The sequence below is a fragment of the Sinocyclocheilus rhinocerous genome, unplaced genomic scaffold (genome assembly GCF_001515625.1).
Source record: "Sinocyclocheilus rhinocerous isolate Xijiao unplaced genomic scaffold, SAMN03320098_v1.1 scaffold268, whole genome shotgun sequence".
Lineage (NCBI taxonomy): Eukaryota > Metazoa > Chordata > Actinopteri > Cypriniformes > Cyprinidae > Sinocyclocheilus > Sinocyclocheilus rhinocerous.
In genome coordinates, this window is record NW_015650002.1 from 174,183 (window position 1) to 187,149 (window position 12,967).

At 37.4% G+C, this 12,967-nt stretch overlaps 1 protein-coding gene across 1 annotated transcript in view; it reads left to right on the forward strand.

Annotated features, from left to right (window-relative positions):
* Positions 1-2,719: 2,719 nt before the first annotated feature.
* The window catches only part of LOC107711286 (histone deacetylase 5-like), an 80,408-nt gene continuing 70,160 nt past the window's right edge, over positions 2,720-12,967 (forward strand). Inside the window, exon 1 of the mRNA XM_016516258.1 lies at positions 2,720-3,063. The gene's annotated coding sequence lies outside the window, so the exon portion shown is untranslated. The remainder of the gene's footprint in view (positions 3,064-12,967) is intronic.

Below are 12,967 nucleotides of genomic sequence, written 5' to 3' on the forward strand. Positions count from 1 at the left end.
ATTTAAGGCTGCATGGTGAAGCCTATTTTTTTCTATCCAGCTCTAATATGACAGTATTGTTATTGTTACCCAATGGACTGCCCATTAATGCCATTACCATGCTCTGGATCAAGAAATCCAATGGGAATTCACTTAAGATTGCATAAGATATGTGGCAAGCTCAAACAACTCTCAGTTTCCCCATTCAACTCCTACATTTTAAGAGCAAATATGCTTTTTAAATGTATGCAATAACCTCATACCTGCGACTTTTAAACATACACATTTACCCTCCTGCAGCATGTTACTGCTAAACAGAAAGGGCTGGTTTTAATGACATTTCCTCAGTCTTTGTTCTACGTTCATCCTCCTCTTATCCTGTTTTCTCTCTGTTGTACCAGGAAGAGAACAAAAATTCATGTGTTTGTCCCTGCGGCTGTGAGGTGGAGGGATTTTGCTGCGGATGGTTTATTTTTAGCTTCTTTTCTTATCTGTCAACATGTGCACATCGATCGCTCCACACCACCTTCACATGAATGAACCTTTGACGTAAAAGAGCAAACTATCTGCCGCTCGCTGGGACGAGAAACACAGAGATCTGTTTCCCGCTTTGCCTGCAATTCCAGTCTGCTCTGATGCACTACTTCACTCTCAACCAGTCTGAAGTCTAAGGGCAATCACTGTGTGTGTGTGTGTGTGTGTTTGTGTGTGTGTGTGTAAGCGTAGAGTGAATGCATGTGTATGTGGAGATGTGCACAAGCATATGTGTTTATGTTTAAGGCATGGCTCTGTAGTGACCTGTGGACTAGAATGAGGCACGCAAGCCAGACTCATCCATGGCAACCTGGTGAGTGTGCAGAGCAGAGTAAATAACCACTATGGACAGTGTGTGCATGTGCATATGAGAGAGAGAGGGTGAGTGCATTTATGAGACCACCATGATAAGACGTGGTCTAAGCAATATGTAGGGTAATTGCACACTGGAGAACACAATAGCGAACCACTTGAAATGAATTGTTAAGATGAACCGCCCACGAACAAAAAGCTGCCGTTCCACCTTCTGAAACGGTAATAACAACGAAATGTCAAAAGCATTACCAATGTAAAAAAAACTCATTCGAGAGCATTGCAGCATTTGAATGAATAGAATGTAAGCACAATACAGGTGGGTGTGGGGTCAAGATGTTAAACCCTAGCAGGATGCAAAACCTACGCGGAGATTCACTACTCTCCATCCAGAAAGCTTTGGTTGAGTACATAGTGTTACTCAGTATAAAAGGAATCTCCCATGTTCTGAAAGCTTTACTAATAAGTCTCGTTGTGGTCATTTTAAGTGCTGTAAGCATTTTTTTAAATACTGCACAAAAAAAATTTTCTATATCACTCAAAATGTGAAGTGTGAATAGAAATGAAGTGTGTCTTCACACCTGTCTTTGCGACAGCCCTAAGCTCATTCGTTTTCCTTGAATAGGGTGCATAATAATGATTTTTTTTCTTTATTATTATTATTATTAAGTATTTTTGGTAACACTTTACAATAAGGTTCATTAGTTAACATTAGTTACCTACTTTAGTTAACATGAACTAAGCATGAATAACAGCATTTATTATAATGTTAGTTTCAACATTATTACAATTACTAATGCATTATTAAAATCAAAAGTTGTGCTTGTTAACAGTAATTAATGCAATGTGAACTAACATGAACTAACAATGAACAACTGTTTCATTAGCTAACATTAACAAAGATGAATACATTCTGTAATACATGTATTGTTCATTGTTTGTTCATGTTAGTTAATACATTAACATGAATGGAACCTTATTGTAAAGTGTAACTGTATTTTTTTCAGTTTCAACAAATGCTTAGTGAAAAGAGCTGTGTAACCTTTAGAAATAGTTAATTATCAACATCAGGAGTTCAAACTAGAGCTGTTTTTTCTATTCATTTTTTAATTCATTAATTCAGTTTTTGATCTAATGAAGTTTTACCATGATGTGTGATTTTTCAGATTTCTAGCAATATATACTTATTTTTAAATGCAAAATATAATTTTTAAATATCTATCTATAATTTTATATTTTATATAATTTAATTTTATAAATATTTAAGCTATTTAGTTTAACCATTACGTGTGATTTTGCTTAGGCCTACACTGTACACTGTGCTATATTTCAATGTTTTAAATTTTAAATGTAAAACTATATTTTTATGAATATATGCTTAAGCTATGACTCATCAGGAGCTAGCTAGCTAGGGTCAAATGGTTTTGTAGTGTGTTCTGTTATTTCTCAAAAATTACAGAAATATTTTATTTATAAAGAAATAGTGGAATATGGAAGAGTCAATAAAGCGGCCCGCTCTTTATCAGCCAATCAGTTTTTCTAGAGGACTTCAGCTCGTGAGTCAGTGTGCCTCCTTTTAATCCTACTTCTCAAAAGTGATGTGTACAGCTTTAATTAGCCAAAAAAAAAAATGGCAGAGCGAACCTTTAATAACATGACTAAGTCTGGCATAAGTTAGTGAAAACGGCTGAAATCGCATACAGCACCTTTAAGAAAATGTTATAAGTGAAACAGGCACACGTATCCTCTCTCGCCCACCTCATTCTCCCCACGCATCACACTACTCCGCAACCTACCGAAAGGGGGCGCCCTCCTCCCTAAAACCAGTTTAGTTCCTGTTCAAAAATATATATGTAAAAAAAAAATAGAAAACTCCCGGTAAACTGGGGGCCGTGCTTGGTAGCAACCTCAGAGACACACAGAAGACACGATTATAATTAACAGCGGTCTTCACAACGGCATCTCTGATACCCGCGAGACCCGCTCTGCAGGTTGTAATCTGTCGTGTCGCGCGCTATTTTTAGAACCCACAGCCGTGGTCACGTGACCGTCGAGAGAACGTCATTAATGTTGTTGTTGGTGGAGAAGCTGCAAATATGGAGGAAAGAGAGTTGAGACAGGAAAATTTGTACTTTTCGTGAACAGAGGAGGAAAATAGCTTGCAAAAGTGATAAAGTGGAAGACAGGCGCTGAAATAAGACGGAACGTGACGGCGCGCGGAGCCACAACAAGTATCAGGTAAAGTAACGTTAGAAAGAAACATTTCCATCGTCTGATAGTGATGGTTTATGTTCTGTCTTTTCGCTCCTGGGTTTGACACCCACCGACAGGCAGCGGTCTTATCCGCAGGGAAACACGGTAGGTTGATTGATTTTGTGGTGCATTTAGACATCTTTACACCTCTTGCACACTGGCAGTTTCGCAGCCTGGACAGGCTTAAAAAAAACATCAAGAGTTTGTCTGATTAGTCTGTTAGTTCCTGGCATTAGTGCAAACTATCGCCATTTCTTTTGCCCGTGGGAATCGCCTGACGGCATGAGTTTGATATTTTCATGACCATCAGTCTCCCGGTGTCTTATCTGAACGTTTTGTACAGTCAGTTGAAGGTTGATCGGGTTGAGCTCCAGTGTAACAGCGCAGAAGATGTTTCTGGCGCTGGAGGAGAAGCGATTATATCATATCCATCATCATGATCTTCTTTTATTGCGCAACTAACGTTATGTATGAAAAAAAAGAATCAGAATCAGGTTGTGATCACTTACAGGGATGAGAAAATAAACTAGCGATGTCTGAAGTATTTTATTCAGTGATTACTGTGTGTTTGTGTGTGTCTTGGTTTCAGCATAATGTTCTAGATGATGATTATAGGCAAAATGCTGAATTCCTTCTCTGACAAAACTTGTAACTTAAGTATTTTTATCGAGAACATTCTGTACTTTGGTAGAAGAGTTTGTTTAATTAAAATTATATTATTAGTCTCTCTCTCTCTTTATCTATCTATATCTATTTGTCTGTCTGTCTGTCTATATATCTGGATGCAGTGATATTTTCATGTATCTACAGTGACATTCCCAATGATAATGATTTGGTTTGGTTATGAGATAATAACTGTATTTCACAGAGGTCAAGTCAAGGCTGTCTGTTGTTCAGTGTTTTCACCTCTCTTGTCAAGTGGGTTGACTGAGGACTTCAAGTAATCAGATCATTTCTCTGTTTTTTTTTCTCCTGATTAACTCATCAAATTAAGTCATGACTTCAGCAGTCATGTACTGAGATTGGCATTCTTCTCTTGGCTAAAGCAGGATGTGGCTCATTTGTCAAGATTTGTGTGAATGGAAGGTGATGCTATTATAGTATTATTATGTTGTGAGTTCAGAGGGGTGTAACAAATAACACATCATTGTAGGTTAGTATTGCCAGGTCAGGTTCAATTATGTAACAGTAATTAGACTAGTTGAACGGCAGCAACAAATACTTTCAGTGGCACTTTATTGTGGTGCTTCCAAATTCTGAGAATCTCAAGTAGTGACTTTTTTTTTTTTACATGCATTTAAAAGATTGTTGATTTAATGTATGGTTTAGAGCAACCATTAAAGTAGCTTAAAAAGCTGTGTTTGCTCTTTAGGATGTGAGAGGGGTCGGGTGGCAGTGGATATGACAGTGCTCAAGGATACAAACACAATATGCCATAGTCAAGTTTACTAGTGAGTTGACGCCATTAGTTATTTCCTGGAAACTACACCCTCTTATGGATCTGTGGAGGACCACCATCTGTTGTTGAAGAAAAAAAAAAAGTGTTCCTTAAAAATCTGGTTTTAGTATTGGCAAAGCAATATGTTCAGGGATTGATACACTGATGTGCCTGTTTAGATTTTGAAAATTATGAAAGGGTTATATCCTAAGTATTGATTTGTTATGCAAATCAGCTGGATTTCATATTTAGCCATGACACTTGAGCTGTGCTCCTGTATTTTGGATCTAAACATAAGGTATGGATATTAAAGGAACAGTTTACCCAAAAATGAAAATTTGCTGAAGATTTACTCACTTTCAGGCCGTCCGAAATTTAGCATTGCATCACTTGCTCACCAATGGATCCTCTGCAGTGAATGGGTGCCGTCAGAATGAGAGTCCAAACAGCTGATAAAAACATCACAATAATCCACAAGTAATGCAAGTAGTCCACAAGCTAGTAAACAAATCCATCAAGATGTTTTTAATTTTAATCTTTTGCTTTCAGGCTAAAATACAATTCCTCTATCCATAATAACGCTTCCTCCTGAACAGCTCTAAAGAAAATATGTCAGTGGATTTTAATGTGAGAGGACAACAGGGGATGGGCTTTTTCACTGGATGAAGCATTATTTTGGATTATGGACCCCTATTTTGGCCAGATAGATTTATTTTTTACAAACACGTCACTTTTCATTTCACATGACGTTAATTGATGGACTGGAGTCATGTGGATTAGTTGTGGATTATAGTTATGTTTTTATCAGCTGTTTGGACTCTCATTCTGACGGCACCCATTCACTGAAGAGGATCCATTGGTGAGCAAGTGATAATGCTAAATTTCTCCAAATCTGTTCAGATGTAGAAACAAACTCATCCACATCTTGGATAGTCTGAGTGTGACTACATTTTCACCAAATTTTCATTTTATTCACGTCACAGCAGTAGTCTGTAAGGGGAGAAGAAATGGAGAACAAGACAGTGGTTTCTGAAGTAAAGGATGTCCTTGTATTGTGTTAATCTGATCACATTTGCTTTGATTGTACAGATTCAAGCTAATGTTAATCGGATTAGAAAGAAGCAAGAAAATTCACATATTCAGAGCTTTATATTTGTTCCGACCAACTAATGTGATTAGGCAGGTGATATATTTGCACTAGGTAACAGCAGATACAATAAAAAGTTGCATAACTATTTTGGAAGCTTTGTTCTTATCTTACAGTATGCATAGTTTTGTCTATTGTTGTCTGTTTGTTCTGTGGTTTGTTTTGATTGGCTCAATCTGGTCTGACAGGCGTTTGGACTTTGATCCGCTCTTCCAGAGAAGCTACGCATTGCTTGTAGAAAATGTAAGGTAATTGTGCTTTATAGGCGCATAGATACTCACGAGTACTTTCTATTTTCAAAATGGGTAAATAAAAGGTGACTGAAACATTTAAAGGTTAATTTTTGCACTGGACATCTGTAGTTCTTTCAGTTGTGTGTATGTATGTGTGTGTGTGTGTGTGTGTGTGTGTGTGTGTAAGAATGGAATGCAGAATGCTGGTCTCTTTTGCGTTCTATATGAAGGGCACGGTAAGTTCTAGTAATGAATAGTCTCTGGGTGTAGAATGACGGAGAAAAGATCCAAACCTCTGCACCACCCACAGCCACACCAGCTCCTTCAGCCGCTTAACAATATGACTGTAACCCCTCTGGGCCAGGAGGTGAGTGTGGAATGTAGGAGTGTGAAAATCCAAAAATATTTTGATGCGGTGAAAACAGATGTTCCCGTGGTTACGCTACACGGATGACCTGTTACCCTCTTTCATGATCCTGGCCACTCTGAGGCGTCCAACAACTCCCTGTCAGGATGTCAGCAGGCTGTTGAGGGTTTTAAACTTTTATGGGTAGGGGTAAATTTCAAGCCAGATTGAGTGTTGGGAAATCCACTCTTCCACAGTTTGTGCAGATGATTGATGATTTTTGTAATCGCTCTGGACATTACAGGCTCAAAAACAGATGAGTAACGTGGCATCTAATCAATGTATAATCTAGTGACTGAGTAATCAAGGTGTGATTCAGATGGTGTGAGTTCCAGTTCCTGAAAGATTTTGTGTAATGAGCTTGTGAGCATGGTATGGATCAAATGGACAGGAAGCAGGCGGAGATGTAGCTGTGCCTCATGCAGATTCTACAGTGAAGGAAAACTCGACAAGAACAGTCATTTTGCTTTGGATTTATAGGAGAGTTTCAGCTCACAGCCAACTAAGCTTATATTTAATATTGGACAATGCTTATTAGGGGTGCAATGGTCCGTTGCACCCCTAATGCTTATATTTAATATGTGGTGATATAATTAGATTTTTGTAATATATTTAAAATGAAAATATCCATTCAAAATTTTGAACGGATATTTGAACTTTCTATACAATATTTTCTTTCGAACTTTCTATTAATCTAAGAATCTTTAAATAAATGTATAATGGTTTCCAAAAATAATATTAAGCTGTACAAATGTTTTCAACATTGATAAATAATAAAAAATGTTTCTCAAGCAGCAAATCAGTACAATAGACTGATTTCTGAAGGATCATGTGACACTGAATTGAATACTAGAGTAACGACTGTTGAAAATGACTAAGACAAAAAAAAAAAATATATATATATATATACAGTAACAGTTATTTTAAATTCTTATAATATTTCACAGTATTACTGTTTTTATGGTATACAAATAAATGCATCCTTGGTGAGCATAAGAGACTTCTTTTAAAAACATAAAAAAAATCCTTACCAGCCATTTTTTCATCAGCCAGTTTCATTCCTGCATCCAGTTTCTGTAGTTTGCAGCTAACCCAAACATTCTCACTATATTACTATTTGTACTTATGAAATTTCTTTAAGGTCTTAAGGAAGCACTGTATATATAGGCTGGGTTTTTTGGGGGGTTCACCTGACCCCTATTTGGACACATTTCTTAGGAGGGCATTTATATAAGATGCGTTCTTGCATTTCAAAACATTCAATGAAACAGAACAGGGTCACAGGTTATTTAAAAAAGAAAAGAAAAAGAAAACAACCTATACTTTTTGTTTTTCTTGTTTTGCTATCTTAGATGCATAATACTCAAGACGTTCCTCTGAATGTGTACGGTTGTAGATTTAAATTTAGAGGATGACTGAATACAGCACCACCGTTAAATTATAATGAACTAGTGAGTTGTTTATTTTAATTAATTTGTTGCTTTAGGTGCATTGTGGTCAGGGCTTTGAGATAATGAGTTATCAGGTGATGTCAGGCCACATTAGTCTTTTTGTTCACAATCCTGAATTGTTAAAACACACACGCAGTTCAGCCTCCCTCCAGACCTCTGTGTATGCAGTCATATCTTTTGTGTGTATTTGTCTGTAAGCGGTCCTGTTGGTTTCTCTGACGTCTGATTTGAACTTCACAGTAATTCTTAGTAATGCTCTGGATTGTGTGGCGTGTTGCTCAACAGAGCTCTGTGCGAATCTGAATATCATTCTTTGTCAAAATGTAGTGAACTACGGAGTGAGGGAATAGTGTTTTTTTGGCAAACTGTGTCACACAGCTTATTTTAGACATTACTGTTTTATACTGGTTTATATTTCAGCAGCTTATTGAAAAGAACAGACAGAATTTCCCAACAGGTTCCTCTGAATGTGTACGGTTGTAGATTTAAATTTAGAGGATGACTGAATACAGCACCACCGTTAAATTATAATGAACTAGTGAGTTGTTTATTTGAATTAATTTGTTGCTTTAGGTGCATTGTTGGTCAGGGCTTTGAGATAATGAGTTATCAGGTGATGTCAGGCCACATTAGTCTTTTTGTTCACAATCCTGAATTGTTAAAACACACACGCAGTTCAGCCTCCCTCCAGACCTCTGTGTATGCAGTCATATCTTTTGTGTGTATTTGTCTGTAAGCGGTCCTGTTGGTTTCTCTGACGTCTGATTTGAACTTCACAGTAATTCTTAGTAATGCTCTGGATTGTGTGGCGTGTTGCTCAACAGAGCTCTGTGCGAATCTGAATATCATTCTTTGTCAAAATGTAGTGAACTACGGAGTGAGGGAATAGTGTTTTTTTGGCAAACTGTGTCACACAGCTTATTTTAGACATTACTGTTTTATACTGGTTTATATTTCAGCAGCTTATTGAAAAGAACAGACAGAATTTCCCAACAGACTTCTGACAGTTTTCTGGGTTTATATTTGTTATGGTCTCTTATTCAGGGTTTTTGCTTGAATTTGCTGTGAGCAGGCTATACCACGACCCTTAACTGCACAATATTGCCAGTTGTGGCGGGCATAAAGCCAGATTCATTTTGAGAAATACACTTCCCCCTCCACAAGATGCTTTGGTGCATTTGAGTGGTGATTTTTGTTATTGCTCTGGACATTACAGGTTCAAAAACAATTGCGTAAAGTGCCATGTAAGCAGTGACTAAGGTGTGTAAGGTGTGTTTCAGAGTTTTCGCTTGAAATTGCAGTAAGTAGGCTGTACCATGACCCTTAACGGCACAATAGTGTTAACTACATTATGATACGATACATTGCAGTGAATCACAGCAGCACTACTGAATCGTGATTGAAACTGCAGCAAGAGAGTGACTGAGAGAGATTCAGCATGTTAAGAGGGAGTGAAATGTTGTTATGCTGTGGGTTTATTTGCATTCTGGTATGTGCTGGATTAATTCACTGGTTTTTAAATTGGGGTCTGGGGAAGTTTATTTATTTTAATTAATAATTATTTATTTTATTATTATTTGTATATATATTAAAATAGAAAGAATTATGAATTAATGTATTTATTATTTGTGTTAAAATGGACAAATTTGACAGTACTATATGTTATTATGTTTGCTATTACTTGTATGTCAAGAGATCATTCATCAGTACTGGTGGAACTAAAAGAAAAGATTAAGGATGGAAACCCCAGGTGAATAGGGTAAAAATAAATTAACTTACAGATATCACCATTAGTGGTCGACCAATATAGTTTTTTTGACAGCCGATGCCGATATCTTGGAAAGCGGGGTGGCCGATATAAAGCCGATATAATTGTATTTATTTTAATTAATATTTAAGAAATTTGAAATCACTTGAAAATGGATTAAAAAATAAGCATACTTACACTTTAGATGACAAAGTATTTTACACAAATAAATATTTAATAAAAATATAACTAAAAAGGAAGTAAACTCTAACCAACAGAGCACTCAGTATTCTGGGAAGTTTGTGTGCATTGGGAATCATATTTTTCAAACAAAGCCAAGGTAACAGTCATTTTAAATACAGCACACAGTGAAAATGACATGAATCGCTGATGACGTATCCTGTCTGCGTGAACCCGGTGCACAGAGGTATGCTAATACATATGTTGTCAGGCAGGTAGGAAACATATTAAAAAGCTCGGACCAAGCGTTTTGATTGAACGAACATTTCTTGATCCTACGCCTTCCACAGAATATATAAATACTCTACACCGGACGCGAGCGGCAAAATACAGTAGAAACCATTATAATCAGTGACGCTGAGTACACTGGATGCGGCCCGACAAAACCCCGACATTAAACTGATGCCTTGTTCTATTTATGATGTACTGCACAAAGTTAAAATGATTTGCAACAGTCACTTTGTCGCGTCCAGTGTAGAGCTGTTGTGGCGCGACGCGTCAACTGTAGCGTCCGGTATAGTTACGGTGAGTGAAGCCAAGAGTAAGATATGCCTCGTCATATTTTCTGCATTGACCAGCACCGAATATATGTATTACCTTATTATATATACTATTTTAAGGTCGATGTCTTCAGTAATGAAATGCACTGTAATACTGTTACTGCTTGAGTAATTTCAATGTGCCGTTTGAAGTATGTTCATTATATACGCTTTCAAACATTTCCGCGTGTAGCGTGCCAGGGTTGCCAGGTTTTCACAACAAAACCCGGCCAAACCATACACTGTAAGGGAAAAAAATTTGTAGAAAAACGGATAATATCCTGGCAGACAATTACCAGTACATCTTCCATTAAAAGTACAGATATTTCCTTAATCCGTAAAACACTACACAATGCAATAAGTAATTCAAAATACAGGTAAAACACCTTAAAAAACAAAACAATTCCTTCATATTAATCGTACATTGGGCCATATTTTTATAGACTTTTCTTAGCATGTACTTGCAAAAACTTTTTTGTACTACAAGTTTTCTATCTGATTATAATAAAAAATAAATCGCATACGTTTTCAGAGGAGAAATCTGAACATTGGGTAAAGCCATGTTCAAAACTCTTGTTTTACTTTGTTGACTTATTATAGTCAAACTGAGATGTTTTATATAGGTTTTTACAGAAGGGATTTTTGGTATCTATTTTTATCACTTTATAAGACCATACTCTCAACAGCCAGAATATAAATTCATCATGTTTGTAGAAATAAAATATTGTATAAAATCAAGCAAATGTCATATGAACAAACCCCTCTGTAAAAACCTTTAGAATATAGATAGCAATAAAACTGTAAAAGTTTTGATTGATGAGAAGATTTCTGGTTCAGTGCATGAAAATAAAACTCATTGTTGAATGTATTGTTATTGATATCTACAGATACAAATAGATAAAGTGCAATAAAATAAATACTTAAAAGTCTATTTTGCATGTTTTCTTTCCACTAGTCTAAGAAGAAAAGAAAAAAAAAAGTGAAAAGCCAAATAATTCAAAATCTTAAAATTGACCAGTGCATGAAAAAAACCTGTGGTTTTACCTGTAGTGTCTTGCCTTAATACAAAGTTAATATTTATATTTTCCAGATAATACTTACACATTTATTACACAGTATTATGGGCCTTAATACATGCAATATAGCTGCCTTAATATTTTAGGAGGGAGCCCGTTTGCAAGGGTATCATAATATTTGAGTGTTTTTTTTATTATCAAAACATCTGAAAATCTCTGGGTTAATGCCTGGTGTGTTAGGCAGCCATTGCTAAAGGGATAGGGAGCTGATTTTGTCTTTGTGGATGAGCCACGCAGGATCCTGGAGCACAGCGGGCAGAGACTCAAGAAGTCTGATGGAGGACACCACCACTCTCTTGGGTGGCTGCCATACCTGACATGCTCCATGCTGCATGCTAATGACCAATTTCGGCTTTCGGTTTGACCGCTCTGCAGCTGCAAGGACTCTGTAACCTTACCTGACTACGTGCACCTGCTACTAAAGGTGTAAATAGTATAGATCTTATATGTTGTAGTATGTTATTAACATGCTCGTTGCATGATGACACATCGCTGATTATCTGTATTTGTTTAAATGAGTGTTTACTCTGGCTCTCAGCTTTGAATCTGAAGGGCCTCCTTTAAAATCAAGTCAAACAAACCTCTTGATCTCATCTCGGGGGGGAATGACGCAAGGGCTTTTGTCTCTGCCGTCTCCTAGGTGAGCTCTTCTTGGGTCACCAGGCAGCGCTCACCTGATTCTTGTGGAACAGCTCACCCGTCGGCCTGCAATGGAATGGCCCGCTTATTCCCCGCCGGCCCACCGCGTCTGTACGTCCGTCCCAGGGGTGGGGGAGCGATGGGGAGTGCGGCAGCATGCTAAATCTGTTGTACTATTTTAGTCTTCACACGTCACTTGGATAATGCAAATTTCTGTGACCGCTTTCTGCAGAAACTCCTTATGGTTTTTGTTTGACTAGAAAATGGACCATAGTCGGGGTAGACCGGTGGTCTCAAACTCAATTCCTGGAGGGCCACAGCTCTGCAGAGTTTAGCTTCAACCAGCTCCAACTCACACCTGCTTGTAAGTTCCTAGTGATCCTGAAGAGCTTGATTAGTTGGATCAGGTGTGTTTGATTAGGGTTGGAGCAAAACTGTGCAGAGCTGTGGCCCTCCAGGAATTGAATTTGAGAACACTGGGGTAGACGCTTAATATGAACTGCAAGAAAATGAGGCTGTAATGGATAGCTGCAGAGTCAGTTTAGTAGGTTGTATAATTTTAAATGAATGTTTTGGGTCACATAGCGATTTTATATTTTATTTTATTATTTTATTTTACTTTTATTTTACCTCTGTGAGCCAGTTTCTGAAATGATCCTGAAACGATTAAGGCTTATGATTCTTCGGTCGGTTCTAGGGTTGTAACGATATACCGGTATGCCGGTTTATCACGGTTTGAACGTGCAAGGTTATCATACCGTAAACATTTGCATATCTACGTTTAAAAAAAAAAAATTAATTAAAAAAAATCTCACCCGTGCACATGCAACTTTCCGCTCGGCTGCTTCACTTTGCATTCACTTGGCTGCTTAACATTACACGCACGTGCAGCGGAGAAAATAACAGAGACAGAGATAATATCTAATCTCATCCCCGCCGAAAAAAAAGTTAATATCTGCAGTATGGGAATGCT